Source organism: Stegodyphus dumicola, chromosome 1 (genome assembly GCF_044657685.1).
Source record: "Stegodyphus dumicola isolate Sdum_Otavi_A_Nest chromosome 1, ASM4465768v1".
NCBI lineage: Eukaryota > Metazoa > Arthropoda > Arachnida > Araneae > Eresidae > Stegodyphus > Stegodyphus dumicola.
In genome coordinates this window covers 110985440-110999908 of record NC_140768.1, presented here as the reverse complement: position 1 = coordinate 110999908, position 14469 = coordinate 110985440, and the positions used below count along the sequence as shown (strand labels likewise).

Genomic DNA, 14469 nt, shown 5'->3' with positions numbered 1-14469 from the left:
ATAATATCTATCTTGTTAGGGTATTCGTATGGAGATCTCTTTTCATGCAGAAGTAATGACTGACGGTTTCTCCCTTTCTGATTATTAATGTTGATTATTTTGAATTTCGAAATCATAATAACATGCATTTTACAACATTTTTGACTTATGCAATACGAATATTTCTCTTTGGAAAGCGCCAGTACATAACCCTTCAAAGCAAAGCTTGTTTATATCCAATATTTTTAAAGCAGAATAAATATAAATGTAGCAGACGATATCCCTCAATTAAAAAAATAAGCTGTTGCCATAAATTTTTATTTCAAAGCATTTATCATTCTAAAAATATGTAAAGACACTCTGTGCTAACTTAAATTTCATATATTACCTACCTATCTTACGGAGAGGAAATCAGGAGAGAATACAGAAAGTGACATAATGTAAACGCAAATGTTATTGCGACAACATCACAACAAATCTGTTAAACGTGAATCACTGCACTGAAGCAGTTACATCTAATGTCTGGGCTTAGCATTTACACGCAAGATCGTGAGCTGGAGTCATAAACCAGCAGAATTTTCGTAAAAGTTTGGCAATTATTTCACATTCAAATTCCATTCAGAACGTTAAATTTATATTCAGCAGTACAAAGTTAATGACAAACAGAAGCTTGGCACTTGCTCTCTCTGCGTCTGGCGATGGGTAAAAAGAAGACAAAGATGTATCAATAAATAAAGGCTATTAACCTCAAGAAATACAAAAGGCTTTATTTCGAGCTTCAACAGGAAGAGGACATTACGTGGTTACTTCCATTCCCCCAACCAATCGAAAAATGTACGTGCGCAAGAAAACTCTTGTCGCGTTAGCAGTTCATTCAAGCAGAAAAAAACCTGAAAATGATTTTACACGTCACGCCACAATTCACGCATGGAAACCAAACTGGACAATTCGGATGATGAGAAGACCATTTGTTTAAAAATAAAATGCAATAAAATAAAATATTTTTTGGGGGGTTGTAGAAACAAAAAGCAATGCAGTCGAGCCTGAAAGAAAAATGGCAACAGAAAACCATGCCGACATAGTTTTACAATTGAAGCAAATCCAAAAACAGCGCCATCTAAATAACTTCTTTTATTACTTTGACAGCAATATTTAATTTATAACCTGAAGCAAATATTCACTTGTCTAACGCTTAGGACGATAGTGCACGCTAATTTATTTTAAACCATCAATTATTCAAAACAAAAACTATGTTTTTTCTCTAGGTACAGAAGTTTCACGGAAACAAAGTGTAATCTCTGTTGCTGCTTGTGAATATGGGCTTCTCAAAACAACTAATTTCCTAATTTTCTTGAACTTTTATTTCGAAGATTTAAAGTATTTGAGACAATAAACATTACGTAACTCAAAATAAGGCAACATAAACATTTTCATGATGCCTAGACGCAGATATAAGTATCATGTTTCAGAATGGAAGTTATCAAGGTTACTATACTACAGGGTTTCTTCTTACGTCACTGACTCCTAGTCTGTCCATAATCAACTACTCCATTTTCTGGTTTCTTTTTCCCATTTTTGTAAGCGACATCAGCGTTGGGAAGAGCCTAACCAAGATTACTATACCATAATAATTGATCTTCTAGACCACGGTCAACCAGAACTGTGATGTCGACGTCCTGCTCCAAGGCAAGGTTTCTTTCAATTCTGTAAGCAAAATGACGTCACTGAGTAGATAGATGAGATACGTCACTGTCTCCAGCGACGGAAAGAGAAAGTTTGACCTTGGAAGGTCATAACCTTATCTGCCTACTGACGTTACGCCTAACTTTTTTTGTCTACTGACCTTGGATGGAACGAACTGCTTTACTCGCTATATTTGCAGAATAATCTCTCTTCTTTTGCACCTCGAGGAAATTTTCCCATGGAGTGCAAATTCAGGCACACGGTTCAATTTACAATGCATGAAATGACGATCAGTCACATGGTGAACCACATGGGAAGATCGATTACACTAAATAAAGATAAATCGCGGAGTTAAAACTAAATCATGACATATATAGGAAACCACAACATGCAAATGAATCAAGCACCGTCTATCGAAAATTCATTCAAGTGCTTAAAATGCAAGATAAATCTATTCTCAGGGATAACTTTCAAGGTTTTCAATGAAAATTCTTGAACTCTGTCGGTCATGAAATACTCCAAAGCATAATCAGAATGAAATATGATTTTCTACCACATAGTGGGCTGTTCTATCGTTTCATTAAACTTGTTGTCTACATAATTTTTTTTATACATCATGATTGGGGTAGTAATTTTATTGCACAAGGGAAAGAATTGGCAAAACGCAACGGAGTGGTTGGGTTGAAGAGTAAATCGTGAGATTCTTCAAAAATGTTTAGACAAAGGGTAAAAACTCTTCCAAAACAAGACTAAACAGTTCTCTCTTACTAACAACATCATTACAGTAAAAAGTCTGATAGTATTTATAGTTAATATTGCTGGTTATGAAAATTACGTGGTTGCTCCTCATGAAGTTGGCAAGTTTCCATTTGATCATTTTGTCATATTTTTTTGTGCAAATTTTTTGTTGCATTTGTTTCATTTTGCATTGTATTGCTCTCCTTAGTTTTTTCCTTCTTACGTTTTTCTTTGATATTTTCACCGTTTTGTGCTTTCCCTATTTCATATTTTTGTATTTACCAGTTTTTCGTGCTTGTTACCCTTTCGGAATATGTTAGTAGACAGGAAACGATTTTGTAAGTTACACTTTAAGCATATGAAATTCTTGATTTACAATAGTAAATGACACAACAGAAGAGCATTTGCTAACATTTTATGTATACTTCGATGAACGCATGCCAGCCCCCCCCCAAACAAAACCCTCCATTTCGTCATTATGCAACTCCCTCATGTAAAAGTGATCGTCCATTAGAATTTTCAGCATGGCTATACGATCATCCCCCCCCCAATTCCAAAACTCAAAAAATACATGTACGTTTATTAAATGTTAGATTATTTTTTAATCTCTTTTATAAATTAAACAACAAGGACTACAGAAAACATTAATAAATATCAAAACTTGAAGAAAAGTAATTTTCTTATAAACTAAAAGATTAAAACTATGAAATTCCCCCCCCTGGCGGTATTCGGATATTGTTATCAATTTACTGAAGTTTCGCCCATTTGTATAACAAATTAATATCATAATTACTATAATCAATAGTTCGGTTAATATGATCAAAATATTATAGAATAAAGTTTTAAGCTGAAATAAAATCGCCAAACACAAGATAAATCGTCAAATAAGGTCAAAATATATTATAAAAATTGCCAAGTAACAGAGAAATGTTCTCAAATGAGGGGTTAAGGTAATGAATGTGCCTACCCTAAAGTTGTCGTTTTGGTGAAAATTTTCGAAAATGTTTTTATTTATTCATTGTATAGGCCGTACATTTAAATTTCCAAAAATGTTTTATTTTTGTTTTTACGATAACTAGAAGCAAAGTGACAGTATAAAAAATAAACCGGAAGTGAATTTTTGGATGCCGGAAGTTGGCATTTAAATGGTAGTAAAAATGTAAACAATAAGTTTAAACAACTATTTTCTAATTATTAAACAATATAAACGCTGTAAAAGCAACACATCTTTCGCTGTGTGACACTTTGCTGATAAAATGCCTGCATGAGAAGACTCAAAACAATAATGAGTGTTTTAATAACCTTTTGAGGACTATTTTACCTAAAACTTTTCTCCAACTGAAAACACAGCTTTAGGTGCACATATTGCTGCGTGATTATTTAATTCAAGATATTTAGGACTTTTACCTATTTTCAGGTATATAGAAATAGAAATTAATCCCATTATGCTTGAAAGCTACATGGGAATAGACAAACAGCGAATTCAGAAATCGAAACGCCAATCTCTACAAGCAACAAAGTTATCAGGAAAATGCTAAAAGAAAGCCAAAATTAGTTAAGAATGAAGTAAAAGAGGGCCTAACATACACATACGGCGAGTTTTAAAGGTCTAAAGGGGCTATAAAAATTTCTGTGCTGTATTAAAATCTTTAAATGCATTTTCTGAGAAATTGTGTTTTTCGTTACTTTTGATATTGCGATTACGTTAATTTCTCAAAATGTATTTAGAATATTGAAATGAAATTTTGCCAAAATGTTTTATTCATCTTTAGCTGTGTTTTGTAGCAAAATCTGACCTCCTTGTATTTATTTATTGATTTTATTGACAGTATTTTGAAGAAAAGAGGATATTTTTTCTGGTTTTAATTTTGAGTTTTTGTACCAAGTTTTGAATATTTCAAAAAATTTTATAAGTACAACAAATCTTTTGCTACAGAACACAGGTAAGTATGTTAGTTATACTGTGTAAAGATTACTGAAGTATATTCATTAGAATCTATTATAGGAGATCTGGCGTAAATAAACTTTTCACTAAAATTTTACTAAATATTGCCTATATTTAAAAAAAATTAATGAAACGTTCTATAAAATCCCATTTAAATTCATAGTTTTATATCCCATCTTACTCAAAAACATGTGTGTTTAATTAAAATTTTATGTATTTAAAAAAAAGTGCTTCGTATGTAGGCACGTACCTTAAGCAAAGCTTCCAGGATACTATGGATTAAGTCACCAACTGTTTGGTTTTGATTTCAGTCAACTACTTAAAATCAGAGAAAAAAGAACCTTAGTCTGGCGTATATTTTTAATATCTCTGTCGATCTGAGGGCGATCAGACGCAAGTCTTTTTTTCTGCAGGAGGCAGATTTTACATTACACCCAAAGGGGCTTTTTTTTTTTAACGTTTTGTGTGTTACCTTTATATATTAAATATGTTCTTTGCACTTAAACCATAAAATTCAGTTCAACAGCAATATCGCAAAATAATTTTAAAATAAGCATACCTTTAATAAATTTCCGATACACAGTCTCGCACATTGGAGATAATAATTCCCCCCCTCCCTCCCGTACAGTGTTGCCATTCTTCGCTTTGAAATCGTTAAGTTTCCTAATAAAAAATTCTTTAATGTCTGATAAAATGTAAAATAGATAATAAAACAAATTATACATTCCAAATTAGGGCTTCCAGATGTCCATATCTGCTGGAGGATTATGTTATTCATAATTTGATGGCTCTAGGTACCGTTGTTTTATCACAATGTGAAAAACATACATTTATGCAGATTCTTCATTATTTAATTTCTTTAAATATAATACAGGGACGTAATAGTTGGTGGCAACAGTTTGAAAAGCGAATCAAAGCAGAAAGTGAATCGATGCAAAATGCCAAAACGAAATTAATAGTTCTTCTGGGCTAAAAAATGCAGAATTTTTTCCCTTTTTCCTTGGTGGTGGTGGTGGTGGGAATTCACTGAAAAGATCTACGAGCAATTTAGGTAGCATTTTTGCTTGACTTAAAATTTTACATTGGCATGTTCTCTTTCAATGAGAAATGCCTTCCGAATATTATGAGAGATACAGCATCGGTTCGAGTGATCTCCAGAAACGTTATGAACAGTTCATAAATAACACTTTGCATTTTCGTAGTTAAAATACTTTGAAAATATCTTTTTTTTTTTTTTTTTTTTTTTTTTTTTTTTGTGTGTGTGTGTTTCTAATTGTATTTATATAAAATTAGTTAAATACCATTGCTGTTTTGAAGCCTATTTTGTCTCACAGTTTTAAGTTATGAAAATAGTCGTCGATTTAGGCAATCACATAAAGCAGCGCCTACTGAACTTCCATACACATATAATGACAGGCGAGATGCAATTACCAATCTAATTGCAATGGTAAAACATTTCAGGGCAGTTTGTAAGGAAGCCTTGGAATATTTTACAATATATCCCTGAAGAATTTTTGAGTTGCAACGACGAATAATTTATAAGAACAACATACCGAAGCCAATGAAACAACAGTCGATAGCAACACTAACCCTATTAGGTCTGAAAAAAGTCTTGAAATCCATAAGAACAAACTTTGCACTTTCTTACATTCGAGGTCTAAATATAACCAGCCAATATCACACTCCAGCAAAACGGCTGCCGAAAATTCAAATAACCGCAACTTCATTAAGATATTTATTTAACGTCGATTAATTTGGCGTTGGAAGAAGAGAGAAAAAAAATATTCTAATGAGCAACGAGCGCAATAAGTGACGAGTAATCAGTATTCAACCAGTCCGTTCCTCAAATTTTTATTTTTCGCGTTGCCATGAAAGGAAAAGAAATAATACATAAAAGAAAGGCAGAGGTAGCTGTAATGCGCTGAGTAGTACAACCGGAAACGAATTGAAACAATCGCCGCCCTCCCGAAAGGAACGCGATATACGTACATTACTTAGGGACGTCGGGAGGATTTGGCGTTTACCTCTACATTTTTCATCCTCGTTACGCCATCTGAAAGACTTAGAATTGCGATTACCAGATATGCAGATAATCAATCAGTCATCTGTGGAATACTGAATAAATCCAAATGAATTACTGATAGAAACTTCAGTGCGCTAAATTTTATATTCGTGAATCTTTAAATCAACGAAATCATAATATTCTGATTTTTTTTGACAAATTTATGTTAATAAATTAGGAAGAACTGAAAGAACATACAATTACTATTTACATACTACCATACAATTACTAATAATCAACATTTGTTTATTTAAGCAGGGCCACCCACAAGTGGCCAAGAAATAAAACCGATAAACACTGGCACTTCGACTTGAATTCGAAGGCGCGAAATAGCTGCAGGGAAGTTTTCGTCGCCATTTTTATATTTGGCGTTTCGATTCGCTAATTCGCTTTGTATCCATACCTCAGAAACCTTCAACTCCAGGGTAAACACTAACCCTATTAGGTCATTTGACAGCTACATATGCTTCCAATTAATATTTCGACACAAATTTCACAAAACCCCAGTGAAACTTTCTTTCGCATTTTGCATTTTACCATGCAAATGTTCCTTAAGTAAATTTCGACAACACAGTTTCACATACAAAGATTTGAAAATATTTAGTATATGCTGTTCGGAAGCTCTTTAAATTTTTCTTGGAAATTTTTACCTAGTTGCAGCAGCATACTTGAACTTACACCAACTGTCACGCCCGTCTAAATACTGACTATGCATGAGATGGACCACACCAGAACTACACTGACATAATGTAAAAATAACTGCTCTCTGCATATTTTCTAAGTCATTTACATCACTACGGGCAGTTATTCCTTAGTAAAATTTTGTAATTCGTCAATAAAAACATCAATCAATTTTCTTCGTCCTCCGAGACCCTTTTGTTGCGTTTTTAATTTTTTAAACATCAAACACGCTTTTGAATGTGACCAATGCATCCATTTCCCCCCCCCACACGGTCTTTACTATAAATATCTTTGACCGGTATCATAAGCTTTGGAATCTCCATCACCGTAAATCCACATACTGCAGTTGTTGAAGCTGAGATGACTTTTCAAAGGTTCGATAGGCTCCAACAAGTTCCACGGTATGTTATAAAGTTGTATGCTTTTCACTATCACCATTCACATTATCACATATTATACATAATTTTGAAATTATTTCAATGTTCAGCAACATATCATTGTCAACAGAAATTGCAGTTACGCAATCATTTAAAGATAAATATCCCCTTCGGTGCTATGAACCATCGCCTGACACTCCTCGCTAAGCCACATTATTTATATTTTGTTCCTTTGTAATTTACGTGTTGCCATATGTTAGAAAGTTTAATTATTATAAACATTGCATTAAAAACTATTCATTTTGTATGAGGTTTTTATTCATTCCCGGCCATTTAAAGGCTTATTTCCGGAGAATTAAATACCTGTTTCCGGTCTTTAGACTTTTAGAGAATTTTTAACAACTCCGCTTCTAATTATTAGAAGCAAAACAAAACCTGTTTCGTGAAGTTAAACATAAGTCCATCCAATTAAACCATAAAATAAATTTGCAAAGTTAACTGAAACTGCCTATTTCAATCTTAAACAAGGTAAAATACTCTAGTACTATTTGCGTAAAGAAAAGAATAACATCGTGGTGGACTTCGAAAACTGGTTCACCAGTAACAGAGTGAAGGTTAGGTTAGGTTAACTGAATGAGGTAAAGCAAATCGAGGGCTATCAGTCTGTGGGGAGGGATGCCTTCGTGGAGGACTTCTTAAGGTGTGGTGTGCTGTATTTAATTATGGCAAAGCACACTAGGGCTATCTGCCTAAGGGGAAGGATGCCTTCGTGGAGGACTTTCTAAGGAAAACTGGCTCGTATACACGTTACACATGGGGAAAACCACGAAAACACCCATGCAGCCAGCCCGTTCGCGGGATTCGAACCTCGGACCGAACTACCAGTGTTCAGCGACTTTACCGCTCGGCCGCTGGTGGGCTGGACCTCTTAAGGAAAAATGGCTCTTGTCCACACTACACATGGGGTCAACTACGAAAACACCCATGCTGCTAGCCCGTTTGCCGGGATTACAAACGGTGATGAACTTTCAGTATTCAGTGACTTTCCGCTCAGCCGCTGGTGGACTCACTGCCGAATGAAGAGTTACACATAATTAATTCGTTCCAGGTTCAAATTCTAGCCAATATGTTGGTTTCGTTAACATATTTTTGTAATGTGTAACGTAACTGAGCAAGTTTCCTTTGAATGCCTTCCTCCTTCCGCACCTTAAATAGCCAAAACAAACAACACCAAAACACTATCAACCAAGCTCTTTTTCATACTACAATATATTCCTTTCCAAATAAAAATCTATGAAAGCAATTTTTACAATACAAAAATTGAAGTAAAAAAATCCTCACTGTGTTTTAAAATGAGGCGAAACTTATTAATTATTACTTAATTTACATTATTCATATAGTCAAACTAGAACCCCATGAGTAACCAAATACAGATCTCTCGTCTTCTAAGTGCAAAAATATTCTCTCATGAATATTAAATTATAAAATATATTCTAATTTTCATTTAATTATCAGTTTTCTTTCAATGGCATTATACTGCCCTTCCAATACTCGTTTGTTATTTTAAAAATAAATTTCAAATCTTATCCACATTTAATTTGCGTTTTGATTTAATTTCCCTAAAAAAATCGACAGTATATGTTAATGAATGGATATATTTTAAGCGGTAGCAAGGGTGAAAGGGTAAAAAATGGGATAAAAGCTTTTGCAGAAGTGTTGAAGCCAGAAGACTTCAAAAACAATTCGGATAAAATTTAGCTGTTTCAATCTTGATTCAAAATATTCTCCTCAAAGATTACAACTTCTTATAATCTTAAATCTTAAATCAGATAATGAATCGTTCTGCCACTTTAAAGTTATGATTCAAGCCCCATTTCGTCAAAGTTCGCATGAGCTTCTTCCAAACGTGATATTGTGATAGTGCCAAATCAAAACAATATTCTTACGAATTTTGTATATATGTAAATATTTTTAGCGAAATTATATGTAAATTGTACTACCTCTTGTAGCAGCGTGAAAGGTCTCAGAGTGAGAAATATCACTGAAAAAAAAAAAAAAAAAAAAAAAAAAAAAAGGGGGGGGGGGGTTGCGGAGTTTAAGTTCATTTAAACATATGGTTGGGTAAATGGTTGACGAGATAGCGCCAAGCTGGTGATGATTTTGGTCACTTACTTTTTGGTTCCAAATCTGGCGAGACATCGCCAAAAGTCGCCAAACTTGGCACCCATTTGCTTCAATCTCTGTATAAATGTAACTGATCCCAACCTTATGTAACTATGTATGCCTTCCAGCAATATCGAGAAATCGAAAGTACTGGAAATTTCTCGGAGGATGCGGCAAACCTAAGACAGGAGAAAGCATCAGTTTTCAGTTTTAGTTCAGGGTTGAGTTCAGTGTATTGAGAGACCACTGTGTGAGCTTTCGTACTGCCTTATATAAAGCGATCTTAGCACTTTGAAGAGGTAACTGTTGATTGTGCTTTGTCGTACTGAGAAGAGCTGTACGAGTACCTCTGTGCAAAAGTTCCAGAACTGTCAAGTATTTTTGGAAAAATAAATTTTATCAAACTATTGTCGGCTCTGTGTGAAACTGAATCCATTACGAACCCGTGCGCACATGTTCAGTCTTCACCGTTTTTTTATCGGAGTGGAGTGAATGGTCGAACCACCTCGATGGAAAAGGGCTTCCCTTTTATTTGTAAAAATTCTACAAGAAAACATTTATCGAAATGCTGCGTCAAATACAACAAATTGAGGAATATTACGAGAATTGATTGGCCGTCTAATAGTAATTTAAGTCTCCAATCGCCTGGAGTTACATTTCCGTGCACATATGTGTGTCGCGGATCTTATGAACACATCCGATTGGACATACATTACAGCCCCGATATTTGCATCATGTAAAGGCGGCATTAATTTTTCTTTACATTATAACAGGATACATTAGATTTTAACCGCATTTGGTGAGAACAGCATTGCGAGGACAAAACTCCACGCAAAAGACAAAATCAGCTTTCACATACTAAAACTCCCAACTATGCCCCCCAATGACATTATACACATCTACCCAGTTCTTTTTAGCAGATAAGTTGTAAAAGTATTGCTTACCTACGTTAAGTTAGTTGATGGTGTAAAAGCGAAAAATATCTCAATCCATTTCCAAAAAAAAATAGGTAGCCGAGTTTGCCAAGTATGTCGGTCTCTTGACTTTTATATACTACCTGATAGACAATCAACAATCCCCTTCCAAAAAACAAGGAGATCAAAACTTTAAATTTTCAGTAAAAAAAAAAAAAAAAAAAAAAAAAAAAAAAAAAAGACCAAGAGTCACTATTCATTTGAATATGGCAGGGCACACGAAGGATATTTGGCACAGGGATATCTTCGTGGAGGATTTTCTAAAGGGAACTGGCCTCGTATTCACGTTTCATATGGAGAAAACTGCGAAAACCAGCCATGCAGTAGCCTAAGATCGAACTACCAATACTCCGTCGTTTTAATCACTTGGCCACTGGTGGGGCAGTTTTCCATGGTAGGATCCCCCCGGGTCATTTATTGTACAAGTACAGATCTACGCTCTGGTAGACTCGACATCGTGGGGTATAAAAACATGAGTCTGCCGGTTCCGTTATGGTGTATGCCCGAGCAGTACTGGCGAGGGTGAATCAACGCCAGTCAAATCTCGTTTCAAATGACCTTCCATACCGTAGTCTCTGTGCTTTGGCGACTTTTCAACCGGTGGAAGATCAGCCGAAAGGGTTAATGGTGTACTTTGAGCAGAAATTTCTTGGTGCCTCCGAATGGGCAGTTCAGCAGTATGTTTAAGAGAGAAATCTTTTGAAGTCCTTCGTCTCGGAATTGTGGGACAGAACACATTGGCAAGTGAATTTGTTAAGCCTCTGTAGGGTGTTCTTCACTGGTATTTCCACTTCCCGCTTAACATGGAAGTTCTCACTTGGGATCCCTCCGAATAGTGTCCTTAATTATCGGCGGAACATATATATACATACTTATTTACATGGTAATAGAAAATTTAGATGCATTCCTTTCTCCCATAAAATTGTAATCACACATTCTTGGCATGTTCCCAACAAGAGCTCTATCATCGGTAGGTGAATTGTATGCAATGGTTGCACGCCACATATTTTTGCATGCAGTGCATACAGGTATAGTTTAGTAATCCCGTGCCTTCGCAATTCATGCCCGAAAGATATTGTGCTTTAAGAAGCCAATCTGCAGCCTTTAAGTCTTAGGAGAAATGCCTGTTTAGTAAAGTACTACAATAAGCTCTCCAGTTTTGGCCTCCACAATCGTACCTGGAAATTTCTAGGGTCATGGAGCAATAACCAGAGACTCAAACGTGGTAGTCCTTTCGACAAGTTGTTTCTAACCACCTTATCGCCAGTTCTTTAAAACATCACAGCTTATCTCAGATTATCGACCCCTCTAAAGGTCTCGATGGGGTTTACTTTCATGTTAACCTTTCTGTGCAAGTTAGCATACAGATGGAATTGCCGTGCTACTTGAAACAGTTAGCTCTTGAAATAATTAATAATGTCCCTATAGACGTTGTCCACATGTAAACGGACGGCAGTAAACTTGTTAATGACAGTTCTGGCAGTGGCATTTATATTGGATTTCGGGATCAAGAAATAAGAATTCAAAGAAGAAATCCGGACTTCTGCTCGGTATTTCGAAGCGAGGTTATTGCAATTCTGGAGGGTCTGGACTCCATCATGTGGCTTCCTCAGTTAAAAGATATCTGGATCTTTTTGGATAGTAGAAGTGCCGTCCAGCACTTGGCTGATTAGCATAATATGAGGGATAATACAAATGCAGACATCCTCAGGAAACTAAAACAACTTTCTCTTTTTCATCGGACGCTGTCCCATGTCGACGTTGCTGGAAAGGAAATTGCGAACAGCTTGGCTAGAGCTGGTGCTAGCGAGATCACAACATTTGCCGCTTCTCTTACTTATATGGAACTATTTTCTAAATGTGAGGCAAAGAATAAGGCCATTTGGATAGTCATGCCAGTGCACCCATGGTATCAGAGTAAGTGCCCTGGTGGATCCTTGGTTCAGAGCAGCAATAGACGAGATTAAACTGCACTTACTAGATTCCTAGATGGCCATCTGTTATCAATGACTTTTGTTGGTGGTAATAAACACTTTGAAATATGCACTAAGTGTTCTACCGCACAGGCCTCTCCTGATCACATTTTATCTTGTTTGGGGCTTACCAGACAGGATCTAGACCTTCTTTTTGTACTGAACTCTTTCAGGGTGAATGGGCTCATGGACCTGATCTAGCTCTGCTGGTCACGGGGATGAGAAACAACAACAACAGTAATCCCGTCAAATGAACTGTCAAGTCCCAGTGGACTAAATCTGAAAGTTTGGGCAAATGAATACCTCTTTCTTGCAAAACCGTCTTTTTGCTGCATTTGATGCTAAGCGCAACTGCATTTAATTCAGCATTAAGTCTCTTTCTCTCTATATATCAACAAAAAAAAAATTTTAATCTGAAAGGTTTTATATTTTAAAGATCGCCCAAAATGGTTTGTTAAGGTTTTTTACGATTTTGCTTAGCTTGGATCTATCAATCTGCTCTTGCACTCACTCCTGCTAACAATTTTTTTTTGGTATATTTGGTATTTTTTTTTTTTTGGGGGGGGGGTATTTTTTTGGTATTGACTTTTTATATGTTAACTTAATTTATTAAATATCACGTTCTTCGCACTTACGCCACATAAAATTCATTTTAAGAGCAAAATCACAAAATATTTCAGAAAACAGATCTTGAGAATTCCCGATAATACTGCTTGAGATTGCCAAACATATTTTTTATATTCGCTATATTATTTCTTTAAAAAAAACTAACCTTCTCTAAAACAGTTAAATGAGTACAGCTACTGCAATTTCATAAAAATATTGAATATCCCTAATTAAACATCTCATCATTATAATACATGTTTATTTAAATCAATCACATTAAAAAGAAAAAAAAAAGTTCTTATAACTGTGTGTATTGCTTTTAAATCACTTAGTTTGTTACTCAGTAATATTACAGATTAAATTGGAAAGTATCTTAGGTTTTACTAAATAGCAACATGCCGGCACTTGTGAAAGTATTTTAATTCCGGCGGCTGCAACACATTGCTTTCATAGAGCCGAATTTGTGAATTAAAATTGAAATTTACATTTTTCCGAATGACAATCTCGCGCGTCGGAAATAAAAATGTGTTATTTCAAACGGTGTTCCGCTGAGTTTAGTAATAAAAAATTCATTAAAGTTTTACAAAATATGAAATAAATAATAAAACAAATTCGAAATTCAAAATTCGGGCTTTCAGGTGCTCATGTTCAGGTGGAGGACTACTTTATTTAAAATTTGATGGCTCTAGGTACCGTCGTTTCTTCACAATGCGAGGAATATACATACCTACATGAAATTTTTCATTATTTAATTACTTATAGAGTGATAACATTTGGTGGCTACAATTTGAAAAGTGATACGCCGTTTATAATGAACCAACGCAAAATTCCATTCCTAGACTAATGGCCCCTTTTAGGTTAATAAGGTAAAATCTACATCAAAGAAAAAAAATGCATTTTATCAGATTTGCTCATGATTGGCCGTCAACCGAAAAACCGATACCATTGCTGAAACATCACAGCTATAAACAAGGCATAAAAAAGGACAGCATGTTTTAACTACAGTTCAGTTTCTGATTACATGAAAATATTAATTAACATACTATTTATCCAACAGTCTTCAGAATAGCTCAGCATGAGAACTCTGTACTCCTCATTTTATGACAATCCTGCCCTAAATAAAATTCCGAGGGATGATGGGAACCTGCTGAAGGGCAGAATTTCATTTTTTCTAATAAATCGAATACACCCCCTACCTCGGAATAAGCACATACAACAGATGAACGCCCACACCTCATGGAGGTCCCGTGGCACATATAAAAAAATCTGGCAACAGAAAAACGGGATT

At 35.2% G+C, this 14469-nt stretch overlaps 1 protein-coding gene across 8 annotated transcripts in view; it reads right to left on the bottom strand.

The window, feature by feature from the left end:
- The window catches only part of LOC118191118 (serine/threonine-protein kinase tousled-like 2), a 558371-nt gene that overhangs the window by 429960 nt on the left and 113942 nt on the right, over nt 1–14469 (bottom strand). For 2 of the 8 annotated variants that reach the window (XM_085819384.1, XM_085819371.1), the window contains exon 1: nt 14225–14333. The exons of the other annotated variants lie outside the window; for them this stretch is intronic. The gene's annotated coding sequence lies outside the window, so the exon portion shown is untranslated. Of the gene's footprint in view, nt 1–14224; nt 14334–14469 lie in introns of those variants that run through there. 8 annotated transcript variants of the gene reach the window in all.